Source organism: Peromyscus leucopus, unplaced genomic scaffold (genome assembly GCF_004664715.2).
Source record: "Peromyscus leucopus breed LL Stock unplaced genomic scaffold, UCI_PerLeu_2.1 scaffold_1120, whole genome shotgun sequence".
In the NCBI taxonomy this organism is placed as follows: Eukaryota; Metazoa; Chordata; class Mammalia; order Rodentia; family Cricetidae; genus Peromyscus; species Peromyscus leucopus.
Genome location: NW_023504249.1, coordinates 24,350 through 40,419, shown reverse-complemented (window position 1 = coordinate 40,419; position 16,070 = coordinate 24,350). Strand labels below are relative to the sequence as shown.

General features: G+C 40.7%; 1 pseudogene; it reads left to right on the top strand.

Annotated features, from left to right (window-relative positions):
* The first annotated feature begins 13,607 nt into the window (after positions 1 to 13,607).
* Positions 13,608 to 14,692, top strand: LOC114685994 (annotated as a pseudogene).
* Positions 14,693 to 16,070: the final 1,378 nt, after the last annotated feature.

The following is a 16,070-nucleotide window of genomic DNA, read 5'->3' as shown; positions in this document are numbered from 1 at the left end:
CTCTAGCCATCTCTCAAGTGAGTAGGCAGTGTTTATTCATGCCTGGTACAGTGTGGGAGGTCAGAGGACACCTTGTAGGAGTCAGTTTTCTTTCCATCACGTGGGACCTGGAATTGAACTCAGGTTGTCAGGCTTAGTAGCAAGTAGCCCTCTTGCTTTTTGCTTTCCATTTCTGGTCTATTACATTTTCCTTTTCCTTTTTTTCCCCACCATGACTGTGTCTTTATTAAATTTAAAAATATATGTTCTATAATATATGTTTGAACAGAACATGAGATTTCAACATAGGCTCAATTTACCTTGAAATAATATTCTTTGGATTCTTTCACCTTTTTCTATTTAATTCATAACTTGTTTGCTTGCTCATTCTTTTTTGGTATGCAGGATGAGATGGTTGAGTAGACATTTTAAAGTACACAACTTATTTTTATTTATTTTTTAAACACAATTTCTTTTAAATGTATAAGATTATTTCTAAAGAATTCAGAGATACTTAACAACGCTTTTTTCTTCTACATTGACATTTCCTCTCATCTCTATACTATCATTACTAATTTAAAGAGACACAGAATTCAGGAACAGTTGATCCTTATTTCACAGAAAAGTAATTGAATCAGAAAGGGAGGTTTCTATAAGTCAGACAATTAGTCAATGGTAAACTGAAGACTGACGCACAGTATCCGGGTTCAATAGCAAGGTCACTGAGCTTCAGTAGCATAACCTTGTTGTCATTTTATCCAGGGCTTTGTAATTGTATTAGATTTAAGAACACAATGACAAGAAAAATGTTACCCATGAAGATGGGTGTCTAGATTTTTATCTTGGGAAAACCTATACTTTTTTTAATAGTTAAAGCACTGTTAGATATGAATATGAATACTTGTACTATTATTTCAAGGTGTTTTTATTGCTATTATGCTTTTAAAGTTGAATTAACTTGTTACAGTGGCTTAATTCTTTACTGTTCCTGCACTAAGCAGTAGGGGTATTTTATAAAATGGGAGGGATTTTTGTTTCTGGGTTTTTGTTTTTTGTTTTTTTTTTTGTAATTCAAGTTCAGGAAATAGAGAAGAAAGATGGTACTATGTGTGGTGTTCTCTTTGTTGTGGATAATCCATGGCTCACAGATGCTTTGTGGAAAGCTAGCTCTGAGTCAACACATAAAAAACATCAAGTAGTTAATTCTTAAAATTGGTGAGAATTGAGTTTGTTAAGTACTGCAATCTTTTAAAAAGCACATGCCTGAAACAGTCATTCTCAAATTTTTCAGTTTTCAGCTCTAAATTAGTTCCTTTAATGGACTGTATTTATAAAGTAATGAACTGATTTGTTGAAAAAATGCAGGACTATCAGCCAGAATGTCTGTCACTGGACATGACTTTGTGGAAACTGAAATTTCAGATTGGTTTAACAAATCTAAAAAATTAAAAATATGAGATTAGGTATCTTTCCTCTAGAAAGTAATTCTAAATATTGAAAATATTTGCTGATATGTGACCAGTTCCCAACTTTACATTTTGCAGGTAATCTTTCATCAGGGAAGGCCTTCTTGGCTCATCAGTTTAATAAATATACCACAGATTCTGTTGCTTACCCAAACTGCTATTCTGATTTGTTGACATTTCTTCTCATATAGAAATACAACCTGTGCTGCCCCGATTCTCTGCACAGCTGACTTGGGCTTCAGAGGAGGGTGACCATTCTCAAGATACATCAGGCAGAACATCATTCCAGATGATTTTTAAGGCAAGTTTTGTTGTGGTTCTATACACTCTGATAATTTTTTTACACAATTACAATTACAGGAAAGAAAGCCTGGTTCCATCATAGTTTGAAGGTAAAGTAAAATAAAGATGATGTGCAGACATTAGATGACCTAAGAGCTTCCAAAATGCTGATGTCTGTGTCCTACTGAGAGGCTGATAGTTAATTGACCTTGGGAGCTGCATTAGTCTGAGCTTCCATACAAAATACCATAGACTAGGTGGCTTAAGCAACAAAGATCTATTTTCTCACAGTTCCGGAGGCTGAAAGTCCAAGACCAAGATGCCATCTGGGTCAGGTATGATGTTTGCATCTGTAATCCCTGTACACTGGAGACTAAGGCACCAGGATCAACTGAGCTCTGGAGACAGGGTGATGGGAGGGGGTGGTACCTTCAGGATTGCTTTCTGGTGAGGCCTCTTCCTGGCTTGCAGACTGGTATCTTGTCACTCAGTCCTTACATGGCCTTTCCTTAGTGTGTGTAAAAGAGAGATCGCTAACTCTTTAAGGTGCTATGTCTGAAAAGAGTCACCTTGGCAATTAGGGCCTTGAAAGGTGGAGGCAGGAAGAAATCAGTTCAAAGGCATCCTCAGCAGCATAGGAAATTCTAGGCTGGCTTGATCTATATAAGAACTGGTTTCAAAAACCAACAAAAATCAAAGTCTTACAGGAAGCACTGGGAAGCATCTCTTCATGATTGAATAACTGCACATTCCTTCTGGAAGGAACAGGCACAACATTGGCATACCCTGACTGTGCCTTATCTTCTTTAGGGGAATGAAAAGTAAACAATCTGGAGCAATTAATGGTTAGTCAGCTCTGAAACTGCTGATGTCAAGAAGCAATAAAAAGGTGATTCCAGTGAACCAAGGAAAGCAATGCTAAGAAATGAGAGCATGTGATTCAGTCAATTTGAACAAATAAGAACTCACATGACTAACATTTACCAATATTTAAACCTCTGACACCTCTATGGATAGGGTAAGGATTATCACCCCACTTTACAGATGTAAAAAATTGAGATTTGGAGAATTGGATGACTTTCCTAGTGTCATATGAAAGTGGAAGAATTGGAACTTAAACTATCTGATTCATGTAGGTCAATGCTAGTTCAGTATTTATTCGTTTTGAAGCCCATGTCTGTTCAAATTAGTCACACTGAGTTAGATCTTATTGGTACACATTCTCTGGATGTGTTATTTGATCTTAAGGAACTTGGAATATAAAGGAAGTCCCACATGTCAACAAACATTACCAAACATTGTGATATATGCCATAATGAGGTAAGCACTGAGTGCTGTCCTAACACAGAGGAAAGGACACCTAACCCAATCAGACGGGGTTCAGGTCTAGAGGTCTTAATGATATTGAAAAGTAGATTTGAATTTAGATCAGATAAACTCTACACATAAGAGGTTATAACACGGGGTTGGAGAGATGACTCAGAGGTTAAGAGCACTGGCTGTTCTTCCAGAGGTCCTGAGTTCAATTCCCAGCAACCACAGATAAACTCTACACATAGGAGGTTATAACACGGGGTTGGAGAGATGACTCAGAAGTTAAGAGCAGTGACTGCTCTTCCAGAGGTACTGAGTTCAATTCCCAGCAACCACATGGTGGCTCACAACCATCTATAATAAGATCTAGTGCCCTCTTCTGGCATGCAGGTATACATGGAGCAGAACACTGTATACATAATAAATATTTTTTAAAAAGAGGTTATAAACACTTGAAAGAATTAGATAATAAAGTTTCTCTTTTTTCCTATTACAAAACCGTTTCCCTAAGAAAATATAAGTATGATTAAATCAAATTTTAGAGTACATATATAATATTTAGATTATATGTAATTTGCCTTATCAAGAGGCCACTGGTAATACATTGGTGTGTATCTTTTCCAGTTAGAGTGAGGCATTTCGGTTTAAAGCATTGGTTCTCAACCTGTGGGTCATGATCCCTTCTCGTCAAATGGCCCTTTCACAGGGGTTGCATACCAGATATTTACAATTCATAACAGTAGCAAAATTATAGTTATAATGTAGCAACAAAATACTTTTATAGTTTGTGGTCACTATAACATGAGGAAATATATTAAAGGGTGGCACTAATAGGAAGTTTTAGAACTGGTTTAAAGTTTATAGAATAAGTTCTAAGATATAACTATGGAAATAGCTAAAAGTGAGTGGAAATCAAGGCCATGGTCATTGAAGAGGTCAGGGAATTAAGAAAGAATTGTTGTCTAGTGTGATCATCTTGACAGGCAAATAAACCTTTTTGCTATGCTGGGATAGAACACAGGGCCTCAAGCATGTTGGATGAGCAGTCTGTCACTACACTTGTAACTCTTGGCCATGTACTTATATGTGAAAGTTGGATTTTGAAGTACAAAGGGGATCTGTGAGCTTATTGACCAGGAAAAAGATGGTGCTGGAGATGAGAGGTAAAAGAATAGTGTAGCTTCAAAGGAGTAAGGATTTCCTTAAAGCATCATTTCCATTGCATCTCTGTCTCTACTATCATATAGCTATTTAAAAGGTATTTAAATAAAGAGAGTGATAAGAGAGTGCCTAAGATTTCAATGTAGAATTTTAGGTGGTGTGTGTGTAGGGTCGAGTAGCAAGATTTACAGCAAACACTAGTTGAGACATCCATGAAAAGACTATACTAAATTAACTATTTAACTTGGTCATATGAGGAAAATTAATCTCTGGGAAATGTCTTATGTAAAAGAGATAGTGACTTTGGTGTTTATATGACTCCCTGCATGAGTCTGGGTAATGTGGGAGGCCTGCTCCCACCTTTTAAAGGGTTCCTGTGAGGAGGAGAGAGGGATAAGAAACTTTAGATAGAAAGATAGCAGAGAGGAGACAGACAGAAACACAGGATAGCTTCAGGAGGGCCTGGATCAAAATCCACCGGCCCCTTCTGTCTCTTCAAAAGGGCTTTTTATAACAATGCCAAGGGGTGGGGCAAAAGACCTCCTCCTTGCTAGATCAAAGCATACTGCACAGCCAAGTATAGACCCTTCCAAACACCTGTAATGTGGGGATTTATCAAGGCAACTCCATGTAGTTTAAAAAGGAGGTTTATTTGGGGTAACTTACAGCTAGTAAAGGGTTGGTTATAGGATCTGGGAGAGGTGAGGTGCAGTTCAACAGGTTCTCTGGAGAACTCTGACTCAGTCTGCCCTCCAGCATCCTGGATTTCAAGGAACCAAGAGGCCCGGCACGACTGGATCTTGGAGCTTAAGGGCTCCCAACTCAGCCCTGCCCCCAGGGGAAAGTCATAGGTAGGCGTGGCAGTTACCAGAAGCCTCACTAGGGGTAGTACTTCCATGTCAAAGCTGGAACAGCTACCTACTACACACCTGGTAACAACTCCCATGGTCAAATCATCCCTTATGCACTCCTGCTGTGTTAAAGCAAGCTCAGATTCTTGGATCCTGAGTAAGTTCTCACTAGGAAACCTCTGTGGGTCTCTACAGCTCCCCTTTCTTAATATAATAAAGATCCCCTCAGACCTCTCAGATAGACTGTGCCTGCTTTAGGTCATTCTTCCCTAGTCAACCTTACCCATCCTTGAGATACACTTTCCATCAAGTGTACTCTGTCTTAGGTTGGAAGCTAACAAGAAGAACGTTGCCTGTGCCTGACTACCAGCCTCTGGCAGTACAGTGCTTAACTTGGCTCTGACTGAGGTCCCTACTAAGAGCTTGCAAGAAGTTGGAACAACCACAGCAATTCCTATGGCTGCCACACCTCCCATTAAAGGAGTAGAAGATGACCAAGATGGAATGTCCTTTTTGGATGGGTCTAAGATGTCTATAACAGCCTTAGATGTGCCAAGCCCTTTTTTAATTCAATAAACTCTTGATGAAAATGCATCAAATAAATCAATAAACTCCTGATGCAACTGCATCAAACTTAGATTTCCTTAGCTTCACCAAGCCATGGTTAATAAATATCAACAGATTAACATAATTTTAGTATGAATATTACTAGACATATTTATAACTAGCATGAATATTACTAGACATATTTATAATTCTTACATTAAAAAGCAAACTCTCTATAGGACTACTTTACAAACTTTAGCAAACATCTAAAAAAGATCTCTTAACAGAACTATTTACATTTTCTTCAAACAAGACAGAGAGTACATGAATCATGAGTCACCACAGTTAAAATGTAGGCAAACTCAAAACTGTTTCATTTCTGAGATTTGCAAAAGCTCAGAAAAGTCAGTTCTAATAACAGTCTTATAGTTCCCCTGAAAGTTTGAAATCAGAGCCTAATTCAACAGTGGCTCTAGAGTCTTTGTATCCAGCTCCCTTGATTCCAGGATTTGGTAAGTGCTGCAGCCAGGGGGTTGTAACACTTGGGATGATGTTGTACCCCACCAAGCCACCTTCCCACCAGGTCTTTCTAGCCATTCTGGAGCTTGCGGAAGTGTGCCCAGTGGCAGATGGTCACCAGCTGGGGGAGGGGCAGTCCCTTCACCCAAATTCATTGCAGTTCCCCTGAATCAACTAAGTTCAAACAAACGTTACTGAAACTTCACTCTCAATTACAGCAGCACTTTCAGTTAGCTTTCCCTAGGAGAGCTGCCCTAGGGCGCAGGTGGTTGTCATAGTAACTAAGCTGCTACAGAGCTACTTTCAGAAAGCTTTCTGCACAGCCAGTAAACAGAAACTGCTTGAGTTGGGCTGTTAGCTCTGGTCAGGTGTTTTCAATCCCAGTCCTGAGGCCCAAGCACTCTCAACTGCCTCTCACCCCAGGGGCTCAAGGTTCCTCCTGCTTCTATGAGCCACAGCTCTCAAGCAGCCCTGGCTCCAGGAGGAAACACAGCTGCAATGAGCTGTGGTTTCTCTCACACTATATTACCCTGGGTGTCAGGCTGTTCAATTACGGGGAATATTTGAAGGCCTTGTACCTCTTTCTCTCTGCTAGCTGCCTCCTGAATACTGGCTTGAGAGAGACACAGCGCTGGTAGCCAGGGTTTATCATGTTATGGGAGGTTTCTAAACCCGGGAAATTATCTGAGGCTTTCCTATTCTGATAGACTCGTCAGGTGAGTCTAATTCCGCCCCTACAGAAGGAAGAGAGACCTGGGCAGGAGAGACCTGAAGGGCTTCCAGTTGTTGAAAAGAGAAGTTATTAAGTTTTTCAAGCCCTTTAGTTCCTCCCTTGCCTCATCCCAAGACTTCTGTTCCTTAAACTCTGCCTCGTGGCCCAAAGGGAGCTGACCCTGATTGAATGATGTAAAAGTGTTCTCATCTAGTGGCACTGTCAGTGGAATGGAGGGTTTTGTCTTACCTGTGTCTGCCTCAGGGAAAAATTCCCCCACCACTCAAGGCTTAGATCTAAGCTGTCCTGAATTAATGTCCACAGGCCAAAAGCTTCCATGGGAATCTTTTCTGGCCCATATTCTAATCATATTTTTGCAATTCAACTCTGATTCTCCCCAGGAGTCTGTGTCCAGAGTCCCATAGTTGGAAAACCAAGGGCACAGTTCCTCTACAAACTCCAAGAACCTCTGTACTTGTTGCAATTCTACCTTAACTCCCCCAGTTTTCAGACTTTCTAAAGTGAATATACAAACATCTGCTTACTATTTCCCTGCCCCATTTCGGCTTTTTTTCTCAGACTGCTAAGTCCACAGTGACTGCTTGTTCCTGGATGCTGTTTTCAGGTCCAGCACTAGGGAAATTCTACTCTTACCCTAAGTTTCTTCCTACACAATATTACTATACCTAAGCCCTATATTTTTCCTAATTTAATAGATAGAAATTGAGAGAGACAGAGAGAGACAGAGAGACAGAGAGAGAAACCTAGATGGATACTTGCTACAGCCTTATTTTTTCTGTGCAGTTTTTTGCTCCTGAAGAATAAAATATCACCACCTTACCTTTTCATACAAAACTGGACATGTCCAACTGCTTCCGTAGGTTTCCTACTCCTCACTTACTTCTCTGCACCCAAGTAAGTCCCTAGTTCTGGTGCCATCTGTGGGAGGCCAGCTCCCATTTTAAAGGGTTCCTATGAGGAGGAGAGGAATAAGAAACTTTTAGATAGAAAGATAGCAGAGAGGAGACAGACAGAAACACAGGATAGCTTCAGGAGGGCCTGGATCAAAATCCACTGGTTCCTTCTGTCTCTTCAAAAGGGCTTCTATAACAAATGCCAAGGGTGGGGGCAAAAGACCTCCTCCTTGCTAGATCAAAAGCATACTGCACAGCAAGCGTAGATCTCCAGAGAAACCCTGTTTCAAAAACAGCAAAACAAAAAAAGCCAAATAAATAAATAAATAAACTTATAAACAGGGCACACAAGGTCCCACTCCTCCCTGAGGATCTATAAGTAGTTAATGGGTGGCTGGGTAAGGGAGAGAGACATTTTCTTTGGTAGTATAGGCAGTGGTTCATTATGATACTTCTGTGTATAACTGTTAGTAAATTCATTGGTTCATTTTTAAAAGACATGACATTGAAGGGGGATTAGGGATAGAAGAGGGATGGGAAAGGGAAGGGGCCCGAAAGGGGATAAGAAATGGTAACAGGGATGACTATGATCAAAATCACCATATACCTATATGAAGATGTCATAGTGAAACACATCATTATGTATAATTACTAAATACCAGTAAAAAAAAAAAGCTTTTAAAAAGAACATCTAGTACATAATCAGACATACCTTTTTTTTTAAAAATGTCTCAGGTAGCACAAACTGGCCTCAATTTTGAGGATAATCTTGAACTTCTTATCCTCTTGCCCCTACCTTCCCAGTGCTGGTATTACAGAAGTGTGCACCACACACTCCGCTAAACAGTGGTTTCTGTTCCCAGGGCTGGAAGTATGTTTTTCATAATAGCCCTTAAGTAAGGCCAGACCTGGGGTATTGAGGTTCTGACAAACGTGTAAAAGGCTTTACTGTCTGTCTATTCCTGTCTCCTGCTGGTGAGGCCAATAGGGATATTTCTTGTCTAACTTGATTTCTGAGAAGACTTATGACCATAATTAGAAGAATTATATTCTTCACTTTTTCAAGCTACTTCTCATATTCCTGGATCATGACCTTCAGTTCACACTCGGCCAGCTCTGCACATCTCTTTTCCTTCATTTCCACAAGGATATTTATTATCTCTGGGCACAATCTTCAGGGCATTAAACATCTTTTCAAACCATTTACCAATCTGGCCTTGGCCACATTGGCTTGTAGTAAGCCCAGTCAATCACTGGTGATTTCTCAGAGTAGTCAGCCTAGAGTGGAGGGTCTCATTCCAGATATTCAGGGAGTTTACAATTGTCTTTTGGTTTCAGGGTATGATTCCTCCCAAAGCTACCCAGTGTATGGCTTTTGGGCAAGTTTACATCCTACACATCTTAGGATCCTTTACCAACCACAGCAGAGTGCAGCCTCCAGCCTGTGACCAGCTCTTAAGGGAACATATACTATTCTCTGCGGACCTGATGTAACTTGCTTGGTGTTCTCATCTGATTTAGACATAGTACCTGTTTTTGTGTTTCTTTAGAACCTCATATGTCTAAATTACAAAACTTTTTAATTGTCATATGAATTACTTATTTCTCTTAGAACTATGGACCTTTTTACTTTGTAGGTTGTTTTATTTCTATAGGCCCATATATGCAAATAATTTATGTTAGTATTTTGTGAGTGAATAAATAAATATAATATTGAATAGTCACATGTAGGCATTACTTGTCATTTTCCATGAAAATAGTGGAGTATATATTGCTATATTCACAAAAAAATGGACATTCTTAGAGAGATAGCACCATGTAGTGGAGTGTGGGCTCTGGAGAGAGACAGATACAGGTTTGAATCCCAGTGATGCCATTTATCTACCTGTGTGTGAACTTGAACAAATATTTTAACTTAGAGTTTCATGATCCTCTTTATAAAATGTGAATATTCCTGCTTCCTCTTAACTCTTGGCCTGTAGCATGTGCTGAGTAAATGGTAGCCATCATTATTAATTGTAGCCTCTTTTTTAGATCTGTTTGGTGAATTTTACTTATTTAGTTGCCTTACTGTTAGATGTAATCAGCCTGCTTTGTGATACACCCTGTAATTACCAAAGGTTCAAAGATTTAAATTGTTTCAAGAACTTGTTTTGCAAGTATCAAGTACAGAAAATGATTTTAAAAATACCATTGCTTGTCTACCATTTAAACATTCTATACTAAACATTTTTTTTGAGACAGAGTTTCTCTGTGTAGCTCTGACTATCCTGGAGCTCGCTCTATAAACCAGGCTGGCTCCAGACTCACAGAGATCCCCTGCCTGTGCCTCTTATGTGCTGGAATTAAAGGCATGTGCTACCGCTGCCCAGCTCTAGTAATCATTTTTAAATGAAGGATGTGACTATGATATGTAAACTGCAGAACTGTGGTTTCTATTTAATCAACTCTGCTTATAAGCACAAGAAATCCTAGACTTCTTAGTAGTGGGTAAGGGGTTACTTACAGGAACAGAAATTACCCAAAAACAGCTGCATCACCAAGGCCCATCACAGCACGGGGACACCTCACAAAAGCTGGAATCCTGGAGCTCACTGCACAGCCTGCAGGTAGCTCAACTGGTTGGAGAGTGTCCTTACGAGGGGTGTTATCCTAAACCTCTCCCAGGCAACTCAGCTGTTTTCTGTTTCAGGTTGCTCATCTTGTCTAAGAGTGACTTTCAACAGCTTTATTCTTTATGGAGTGTTTCAGTCTCGAATGGAACTGCACACAACACTCCACCCTTAAGTCCAATCAGAAAGTTGGTTGTGTCCATTTCCATTTGTTCCACACTTGCTCTAGCTGGCACAGCTCACCTGGCACTTCAATAATGAAGCATGCAGGATCCACATTTAAGGAGGGTGTTTGGCCTTAATCCTCCCAGTATCCCTAGTAGCAACTTCTGGCACTATAAGAGCTAGCTCACGGGGAAAGGGACATTTTGGGCCTAGTCCTAGCTTTATTTCTCCAAATTCTGCAACTGACATGTACAATGTCTTCAGCAATAGGTTCTTCCATTCAGTTCTGGATGCAACCAGCAACCATGGCTCCTCAGCCAACAACCCTAGGGAGGTAACCAACCCATGGCACTGGAGTTTCAATCAACCTTATGGTTTTTGGGAGCATCTGTTGCTTCTCTTGGCAAAATATCCTTGTTTACTCTTTGTGAACTAATGCCTCGTGCTCGCTTCTTTAGGTGCACTCACATGTCTCTCCAATGGCTTTCCAATTAGCAAAGCACTGAGAGGTTAGCACTATGTCATATGTATAGCAGAACTTTTCCAGAAGACAGACAGGACAAGGCAACATCTTGAACTACTAACCCATAGTAAATAGTGGGGTTACAAAGATAACCTTGGTGAATCACTCTGAAAGTCTGTTGTCATCTGCTTGAGCATCCCCAAAGTTCACAACTAAGAAGATACTAAAGTCGAAAACAACAAGGTCTAATATAACATGGAAAGGTTCCATCCATTTGTATAAATAGCTTCCTCCACAGATCAAGGTTGGATAGAATAGCAGGGAGAGGAGGCGGTAACTTAATTAGCTCTCTTTACTCCTCAGTCATTCCTGTGAGCCATTACATTTCCATATCCTCGAGTTCTTCCACAGAGCTTCCCTGTATTTTTCCTCCCTTGATGAACTCAGTGGGCCTGACTCAGGCTTCTCAGCTCTATCCAAGGCCAAGGAGGAACTTGGCCCTGTTCACCTCTGCTGTACCTGATGGTTCTCTGTATTCAATATTTGACCCTTGGTTGGCACTGTAGCCATAGCTGTTGTCATTCAGGCTGGGCAAACCATCTCCACCCCTAGCATAACCTTTGCTTTCAGGAAGTGTACCCTACAAAATGTACAAGGATGGGGGATAATTACCTACCCTTGCGACAGGCTTGGTTGTCTTCACCTGTATAGTTCTATTGTTGCTGGAAGTTTCTCTGGTCACATCAAGCCCCAAGGTCCCATGTTTCTCAGGTCCGCTCAGCCCCATGGTTGGGATGAATCTCTCCCACCCAAGTCCTGCAGCTGCTTGGTCCCAAGTAAACACACAGAGGTTTATATTATTTACAAACTGTATGGCCTACGGCTCAGGCTTCTTATTAGCTAGCACTTATAACTTAACTCAACTTATAACTATTAATCTATGTATTGACACTTGTTCCATGGCTTTACCTGTGTCCTATTACATGTTGCTCCTTGGATGGTGGTTTTGTATCTCCCTTTACTCTCTTCTCCTTTCACTCTCTCTTGGATTTTACCACCAGCTCCATCCTGCCCTGCATAGGCCAGTGCAACTTTATTTATCAGCCAATGGGAGTAACACATATTCACAGCATACAGAAAGACATCCCACAGCATTCTATCATAGATGCCTTTTGCTATCCATAGCCAGGACTACACATTCACTCTTCCCTAACTCATATTTAGTTTTGTCATGTCCCTATTGGCCACTTTTCATGAGAGGTGCAATACACAAACATCTATCTACTCACACCAGACAGGGAATCCAGAACAGACCCAAGTAAGGATACAGTAAATGTCCAACCTTGGTGAACCAATGAGTTTTATTGGGGTTACTTACAGAAATATGAGCAAAGGGTTATTTACAGGAGCAAAATGACTCTAAAACAGTCACATCACCAAAGCCTACCCTAACATGAGTGACAGCTCAAAAAAAAAAAAAAAACTGGAAACTTGGAGCTCTTAGCACAGCCTGTAGGCAGCTCAACTGTTTGGAGAGTGTCCTTACCAGGTGGCTCAGTTATCCTAAACCTCTCCCAGGCAGCTCAGCTGGTTTCTGTTTCTTTCAGAATGCTTGCTGGTCTCTGATTTCCCAGGTCACTGTGCTAGTCCGAGGGTGACTCTCAGTAGTCTTTGTCTATTCTTGGGAGAAAGGAGCCTAGTGCATCTGATCAGTTTCAGGGAATTCCTGGAGCTATTTTGAGTTGTTTTACCTCTGTTTTAAGGAGATCCCCTGTACAATCTTATTCCATGCAGTTTTCGTCTCCAGGAAACTGCTATAGAACATCCATCCTCATGTTTACAAGTCACTTAGTTTACTGACTGCCCATCTCCCCAGCCCTTCCCTTCAGCTTCTTAATACAGATCATCCCAAAGCACATTAGACAGTGAAGACAGAATTACTTTTCTCATCTCCAATCTTAATTACTTCAGCTATGTTCCAAAAAGTAGTTTTGACATTGTAAGTTTATGTTGACCATTGATTCATCTGTCCCTTGAAGTTCATGAAGTAGGTTTCCTGCCTGTGTCAATTCCCAATATTCTTTTTTTTTGTACTTTTCTCATTTTCCAAGTTATTTCTCCGTGGATAGCCATCCAAAAACTGTCCTTAAAATTCACTTTTTAAAAATCCTTCTCTCATGTATTACATCTTGACCTCAGTTTCCTCTCCCTCCACTCCTTCCAGTCCCCCTCTCACTTTTCCCTCTCCCCCAGATCCACTCCTCCTCTGTTTCCCTTCAAAGAAAGGGCAGGCCTCCCAGGGATATCAACCAAATATGGCATAACAAGTTACAGTAAGACTAGGCACAAACCCTCATATCAAGGCTGGACAAGGCAATCCAGTAGGAGGAAAAGGGTCCCAAGTACAGGCAACAGAGTCAAAGACATCCCCCATTCCCACTGAAAGGACCTATGTAGGCACAAGATACTCCAAGATCAAGTTCTCAGCACAAAGGAGATTGATTTGCCCCGGAGGGAAAAGGGGTAGGGAATAAGAGACAAAGACAGGGCTTTGATAGTGACAGCGCTGTCGGCAACTTCCACGCGCGCTCGCTCTTTCACTTGCCCTGGCACTCCTGAGAAGATGCCAAAGGCCAAGTTCGCAGCGAGTGGCCGCAGGCGGAGCGGCAGGAGCAGCACTGGGAGCTGAAGAGGGCCAGAGGACTCATGTTCAACACAGGGATTGGGCAGTGCATTTTGAAAAATCCTCTAATTGTAAACAGCATTATTGATAAGGCTGCCTTAAGACCTACTGATGTGGTGCTGGAAGTTGGGCCTGGGACTGGAAACATGACTGTCAAGCTGTTAGAAAAGGCCAAAAGGTAGTTGCCTGTGAACTTGATCCAAGGCTAGTAGCTGAACTTCACAAAAGAGTTCAGGGCACGCCTCTGGCCAGCAAACTCCAGGTCCTGGTGGGAGATGTATTGAAACTGGATTTGCCGTTCTTTGATGCTTGTGTGGCAAACTTGCCTTATCAGACTTCCTCTCCCTTTGTCTTCAAGTTGTTGCTTCACCGGCCATTTTTCAGATCTGCTATACTTATGTTTCAAAGAGAATTTGCTCTTGGTTTGGTTGCAAAACCTGGAGATAAACTGTACTGTAGACTCTCCATTAATACACAGCTTTTAGCACATGTGGACCATCTAATGAAGGTGGGGAAGAATAACTTCAGACCACCCCCCAAGGTGGAGTCCAGCATTGTAAGGATAGAACCTAAGAATCCGCCACCAACTATCAACTTTCAGGAATGGGATGGCTTAGTAAGGATCACTTTTGTTCAGAAGAACAAGACTCTATCTGCTGCATTCAAATCAAGCGCAGTACAACAGCTGTTGGAAAGAAACTACAGAATTCACTGTTCAGTCCATAATACTGTAATACCAGAAGATTTCAGTATAGCAGATAAAATACAGCAAATCCTAACCAGCACAGGTTTTAGTGAAAAAGGGGCCCGTTCCATGGACATAGATGACTTTATCAGGTTGCTACATGGATTCAATGCAGAAGGTATCCACTTTTCCTAGCCATTTGAAAACATTTTTTTTCAAGACCAAGAAAAAAAAAATGAAATTATAATTCCTTATATTATTATCCTGTATGTTAAAAGTGGTTGATTCTACGTATTTTTTTTTTTGTTTGTTGTTAAGTATTTTAAATATGCTACAAAGGTCAGGTTCAGTATACATGTAACAGTTTTCAAGTTCAAAAGCTGCAGATATGCACAACCATACACTTAAACTTTCAAACAATTTATTGTCTAAAGGTGTTACTTTATTCACTGTGTTATGGACTGTGAGGCCTACTTTAGGCCTGCAGCTTACTCTGTCAACTAGTCACAGATTCCCCCAATATTCCTCCTTGTTCACATGTATAGTAAGTTACTTAACATGACTTTCTTTTACATTTCATTCTATGGAATTTCCATGTATTAATGCCTTCTTTGTTAGATGACCTATTGCAACACAGACAACATTACAGTTCTGGGTAAGCTAGAGTCTGCTGCAGTTACACAGTGAAAGCATGTTCTATGTATGACTGACTACCTCTGAAATGCAGAAGCTTAGAAAGAAATTAACTATAAAATCATGTCAAGTCCATTTTCTTAGGGGAGATAAGATCTACAAATTTCAGATTTAGAAAAATCCCAGAGAAGTTTGTAAATCAAATGGGCTTTATTAGTTTTAGTTTTCAGCGTTTTAAAATAACAGCTATTTTCCCACAACTGTAAGCTCTTGGCTGTTCGTTACTTACTCTTGGATAATTAAAATTCTAGTACCTGGTGTTTCTTTTTAAGCTATTTAAAATTTGTCAGATTGAAGATAAATGCTGTTTATATATTTTAATAATTAGCTGTTTTATTTATAAAAAAAAAAAGAGACAAAGACAGAAGATAGGACTAGGAAGAAGGGGAAGGGAACAAGGAAGAGGAGGAAGGAATATTTGCCCCAGAGGGACAAAGGACTGCCTCTGAATAGAAAGGAGTCAGATGTGGCCCATAGGCAAATGAGTTTATAATGGGAAAAGGGAAAACTCTGTGTTAGGATGAATTGGTTAATCTTGATTGGGCATGTTAATTCAGGTAGCCAAAAGGGGTTTTTGATTGCTGGACTTCAATACATTTGATCGATGGACCCTTGGTAGTTGGCCTCAGGAGGAGGAAGTGGCCAACTAAGGGAATGGACCTTGGTGGCTAACTTTAGCTAATCTAATGGTTTAGCAAGGCAGAAGAGAGGGAAGGACAAGACCTGCCAGAGCCATGTTTGCCATGTTTAGGCTAGAGCCCTTCACCAGCTGTTAGGAGTCCCACCAGAACACCAAGCTACACAAACCATAAAATATATGCAGGACCTAACCCAAACCCATAAAGGGTCCATGATTGTTGCTTCTGTCTCTATGAGTCCCTATGAACCCTGCTTAGTTGATTCTGTGGGTTGTGTTCTCACGTGTCCTTGACCCCTCTAGCTCCTATAATCCTTCCATCCTCTCTCCTGTGGGGGTTCCCCTGGTTCCCCCTAGTGTTTGGATATGGGTCTCTACATCTGCTCCA